We start from the raw sequence: 6,361 nt of genomic DNA, 5'->3' as shown, positions 1-6,361 counted from the left end.
AGAACTTACCAAGTTCTATTCACAACGGTGAACAACGGAGAGCTCGATTTCAAAACGTCATAATGTTGATCTTTCTCACCCCCTCACATGTAGACGCAACGGAGATAAGACGGACATCGGTGTACTCAGGATGACACAAAAAATGCGATGATACAAGAGGTATCGAAAACGGAGCAATGACCGACGATAAAACATCGATTGAAGATTTTTACTAAAAGAAGAAATGTTAAAGAGAGAGAAAAGAAGTTTAAACTTTCCAAAAATGGGAAGTTTCAAGATTTTTTGGGTTTTTAAACCAACATTCAGGGAAAATGATATAATTACATCATAGGCCCTCTAGTTTTCACTTTTTCAAATTTAGACCCAAATTTATTTAAAAATTCATTTTGTTTCCTAAATTTAACTAAAATTTCAATTTAACTCTCGAAATTAATTTTAAGAAAATTTTAGGCCCTAATTTGAAGTACGACATTAAATGTTTGTCTAGGAGATGTTCATTATCACGCATTGTCAATGTCTCCATCAGTTGAAAAATAGAGAGTGTGCTTAGCATGATTAGCGAAGATCGTTAGGAATGTTTGGTTTATGAGACGTGGGATAATTTTTAAAAATAAAATTATTAGAAAAAATTTATTGTTTAAATGATAAAAATATAACATTATTATATTTTGTCAACAATTATATTCTTTTTAACAAGCTAAACTTATAATAGTGAATTTAAAATATTGTATGAAAATTCGTAGAACTAATTTCATTAAATAATCTAAATTTTACAAAAAAACTTATATTTAATGTATTAGGGATGTAATTAGTATACTAAATAATATATGTAAAATTTCCTAATTATATATAATTTTATTTAAATTAAAATTGTTTAATTAATTAATTAATGCTAGTAAATACTATAGGTCCAACCACTAAAAAGGCCGTAACTTGAATTTATCTAGCATTCTCAGTGGATAAAAAAAGTGTTATTTTCTCTAGAGATCTTTGGTTCGAGGAGATATATCTACACGGTGTGTATATGTTGTTAATGACTAAGAAATAAAATGAAGATATATTATATTGTAACCATTCATACTATTAAAAAAAGTTATAAATTTCTACGGAAGAAAATGTCATATTTCTTAATACAATATTTGTAGTTTATCATAATAATTACATTATTAATTAATTAAAAAACTGGTGTTGATGTTTCTCTATATTTCTTTCCATCTCTTAATCTAATGGTTGGATTTTGAATTTTTTTTCATGCCCCCGTCAATGGTGAAACTTAAAAGGTGCTTCAACCTGAAAAACTGAAGGAGCAGAAGGCTTAGTTTTAGGCTTTTTTTAAGGGCAACTGTAGATTTGAGAGGATCCATCGAGGATCATGTCTGACCAAACTAAGTATCTTAAGACCAATCTACATTACATCATTAAATACCCAAAACAAAACAAGACGGAATTAATGTCATGTTTGAAATAGTCTTAAAAATCTAAGCTAAATTTTCAATTTTATTATTCCAAATCAGAATCTCCTGTAAATCCTAATCTCACATTCTTAAATCCCCCAGTGCCAAAGATCCAATCTTGATGTACACATCACTGAGATTTGGAATGTCACACTTAAATTTAGGAGCTAAATTTTAGAAAAATAAGTGGTGAATTTAATTAGTATTTTAGAAGAAATTGAGGATTAAATTGTAAAATTTCAAAGTTGACTATTGTTTTATAAAGTGCAGGAAATTCAGTGGCTAAACTCATAGTTTAACCATTTTTCTTTAGGAGAAAATATAAACCCCTTTTCTCGTACGCAGTTTCCAGATGGTTTTCTCAGTTTTCCTCCTCCATCAACCCTCTTTTCAACTCCGATCTACTCGTCGTCCGACCTCCGATCGACGAATCGAAACCACCATCGTGTTCGTTGTCGATCGAAGAACAAAATCCCTCAAACCTTTCGTTATGAATCGTCGTTAATTTCAGTTGGAAGTATCGTCGGTTTTAACTCGATTTCAGTTGGTTTTTCATCGATTTTCAACCATCGTGTTCCTTGCATCGTTCCGAGTCCCCGGTGTTCACCGTTTCTCCGTCGTCGCTAGCGCATGGAGGGGGTGAGAAAGTCAAAGTTTTCAATGTTTCGGAATCGAGCTCTCCGTCGTTCAAAATTGTAAACCAAGCTTGGTAAGTGTATCAAAATGCCTTAAAATAATTTTTTGGAATTTTTACGGGAATTTTTCAACACCGTATCACTGTTCACGCGCTGCCACTGTGCGTAGAGGGTACTAATTTTGTAATTAATCTCTGTTAGGGTGATATTTGTGTAAAATTCGAGTGTTAGTTTTGTAAATATTTTTATAAGGTTGCTAAATTTGTAATTAATTTCGGTTAGGGTGATATTTGTGTAAAACGGTCGACTGTTGACCGTTGACATGCATTGACCAGAACTTTGATCAGCGTTGACCTGGCGTTGAACGACCTTTGACTTTGACTGGGTATACCTATCCTAACGTTTTTCGACGTTCTGAGTTCGATTCCGTAGTCCGTTTTTTGTAATTCGGACTCGAAGGCCTCAAAATTTCCAGTCAAACCCGTTGACTTTAACCAAAAATTCAAAATTTTTGAAAAGTCATATTTTATGTTTTCGATGTCCCGAATCTGTTTTTGGGGTCTGGTTCACCAAACTCGAATACGGTAAGCTATTTTTGACTGATTTATCACCCGGTTCGATCTGTTTTTCGGAATTAAGCTCCGTTTTTTATGTAATTTCTGTTGATATGGATCCGAGGAAATATTGGAAGTTGAATAAAAGATCAAAGGCGTTCTAATGGAATTTATATGGTCGATCAGTATGGCACGAAAATTGAGGTAATACTTTACTATCTCTTTATGTTTTATGGAACATGTGAATATTGGTAAATACATGAATAAGATAATGTTGGTCTCATTTGTGTAGTTAATGAATTTCTACATTCGATCCGAATACAGTAGAAATTTGGCAACTGATTATGGTTCAGTTGATTAATATAAGAGATGAGATATTGCTAGAATTAAATTACAAGTTTTGTGATTGGTGATAAAGGAATCAGCCCTGGATTTGTAACTTATATTTTATATCAACAAAGGTTAAATACTAAAAGTACTCGTATGAGAAATTATGAGCATACTCTGGTTGGGTAAAATTACGAAAATACCTTTATATTGTAAAATGACAAGAATTGTCCCTGGAAGTTGATTAATAACTCTGAAATGACTTATTTATCTGATAAAACTACATATGTGTATAAGAAATGCTACTTTTGCTTGGAAAATTTGGATAACTGGTTTTTAACCCCATAAGGGTTTGTGCAAGATACTAGAAGTCTGTTAAGGAATCATTTCAAGATAAGAGAATGTTCCGGAAAGTAATTAACTATAGGATCTCTAAATTATAGTTATTTTCGTTAAGAGTTAATACTGAAACTATTTGGTTAAGAAATTACAAAAATGTCCTTGAAAGGTAAAAATAGTCTGAGTTGACCTTGAATGAGAAAGTTTTGAGGGTTCGTATTTAACTCGAATAAATTACGGATTTAATTGTTAAGATTCTGTTTTTGTACAGAAAATTCCTGATAACATGTTGGTAACTTCCGAGAAGATAATTGACCTGAAAATCTCCGAGTTAAGAATAAATTATCGAGAGTGCTCTCTTGTCAGAATATTCGAAAGGTCTGGAAAAGATGATACGTTTGAATTAAATAATAAGATCGGATGGAAAGAAATGATTGAAATATGTTGGATGGGTAAAATGACCAAAATACCCCTGTAATGGAAATGAACCAAGAATATCACCAAGCCCATGAATGAATGGATATCCTCAAGCTTTTAAATGAATGGAAAACATTGAGCGCCAAAATGACAAAAATGCCCTTATGGTCTAGACTAAATAAATTTCTTAGATTCATTAAGGAATTCAAATAAATATGAATGTGGCATTGCCCTAAGTTATGGAAAACACCTTATGCGGGTCGATCAATGATAATATTATTCAGTATTTGAATGACGTAGATATCATTCGAATACGTGTTCGTCTTCTCAGTTTGGATCGATGATAATTCTGGAAGTACTTAGCTCAGCTCAACTCTAGATCACATTCAATAATAAGATTTTGATATTTGTTAGACAAATCAACACGAAGACCAAATTGAATTAAACGGAAGTACAATATGTATCTGAAATTCAAAAACGTCTGGATTACTCTGGAAAACCCTGAAGTAACTGGAATGAACTTGAATGCTAAATGAACTAAATAACCTCAAGGACTGAGGATTAAGTAAGTAATTGGGATAAGTCTGGAAATTCGGATGAACTTACATGTATCATCCCTATGGGTTATGACCACAAACTCAGTACATCAGCATTTTTATAGTTGAAACATGGAATTAAATTAAAATCATTAGAATTTGTTCTTCTCCTTAAGATCTATTCAGTGAAGATTTTGAAGATGATCTATGGACAAGGATTTTTGGTATTATAGAGTGAATACCAAGAAGGGCAATGATTTGACCAGTCGACAGGCATTAGTTCTAAGAGTTGTTCAGCTCAAGTTGTTCGATAATCGATCGATTGACAAGATAGTAATTGCTCTGAATATTCGTTTCTTATTTATCAACTCAAATCACTCTGGTTATCTTGATGTACATGAAATCATAGTGGGTTCTCAAGTATCAAGCTTAAATGTCTAACTAGATCGATTAGTAATCGATTCTCTTCAATAGAACCTCATTCATGGAATCTGATCAAATGGTACAACTCTCAAATATATATTCTGATAACTACAACCCACCTCTAAAAAATAATTAGATCCTCTAGTGTTCCATATGTACTACATGACGGTTTTATATGTTTTAAAATAAGTTTTACGAAAAATATTGATTTACTGGTTTATGACCCATAGAAAAATGGTATGTGATCTCTAATTATAGTTTTCACATAAAAATATGAATTTTTCCTAATTTATGGAATCATGGAAACTATGGTTATGAATTATGGTACCTGAAATGTGTTATCAGGTTCTGTTTCACTGGAATAAAATGATAGTTATTGTTTTATGGACCATGAATATTACTGGTCACTAATGAATTGTTTATTGGGATATATGGGTAGACTGGAAGTACATCTGATCAAGCTGGAAATTTCTTACAGACCTAAGGTGATCCTTGGGTAGGCTCTCAGGCCCTAAGGCACTTCCTTGGGTTAATCATTGGACTATTTATGGTGTACAGGTGGTAATCAATTATACGATTATTCATGTTTACGATTTATGGCTAAAATTGATTTCTACCAGAGTTTATATGGATAGGATTCTGGAGTATAGAGGCACAACCCTGATCCAGCTGGTAAGACCTTACAGACCTAAGGATACCCTTGGGTAGGCCCATGGGCCCAAGGCATATCCTTAGGTTGGCTCACTTTGTTTTGTTAGGGTAAGCCCTACGGACGCAGTTCTGGGGAACTGCATAATGGAGTTTGGTTGGAGGGTTCCACTATGGTTTAAAAGAATTATATCTATTCACGGGGTTTGATTGGAACACACAGGACATCCTATTCGATCTCCTGAAGCGTGATAATATGAATGTTTCTTATGAACTAAGATTCATGGCTCTACTTGATGAACTACCAGTGGTACCCAGATTATTCTAATAATTGGTATACGTCTGATTCGATAAGGAAATTATGGCTCATATCTGTATCTCCTATAGCATCACCTGATAGTTCTGTATTACTGAGCTTTCCGAAGTTTACTCTATATCACCATTGCAGGTTAAAAGAATTGTACCAGTGCAACTATCGTCATCAGTATGTGAGTTCTTCTGGCGTTGCTTCCAGAGAATGGACATGTGATTAGGGGGCATGTAATTGTATTTTGTTCATATATATGAGTCTGAAAATCTGTTTTATTTGAATACTGATAAATTTTATTTTGTACTCATAAATGATTTTATGTGTTTACATGTTTTAAGAAAAAAAAATTAAAATTTTTGTTATTTTTACAGTGGGTCGCTCCCGTGACCCTAATGTGACACTCCAGATCAGATCGGGTTATCCGTATCGGTCTGAGGGGGTTATATTTAGTGGTATCAGAGCTTTGGTTTGAGTCAAAATTTCATGATAGACCAGCCGGTTGAATGTAAAAAGATGTTGATCAGTACATACCCCTAGACTGCAATCGTACCTCTTTGAGTCGGAACTCCAAGGTTGAGTCCCTATCTGTAATGAGAAACCTAAGTTTTATTCGTTAAGGCTCTATCTTTGCATAAAGAAATACCAGTAACGTCTATCTAAATTCTATAAATACTCAGAGTAATGTGAATCACTCAATGGAGAAATTTTATCCCACTCC

Source organism: Hibiscus syriacus, unplaced genomic scaffold, assembly GCF_006381635.1.
Source record: "Hibiscus syriacus cultivar Baekdansim isolate YM2019G1 unplaced genomic scaffold, ASM638163v2 tig00111166_pilon, whole genome shotgun sequence".
NCBI lineage: Eukaryota > Viridiplantae > Streptophyta > Magnoliopsida > Malvales > Malvaceae > Hibiscus > Hibiscus syriacus.
Note: the sequence above shows the minus strand (reverse complement) of the source record.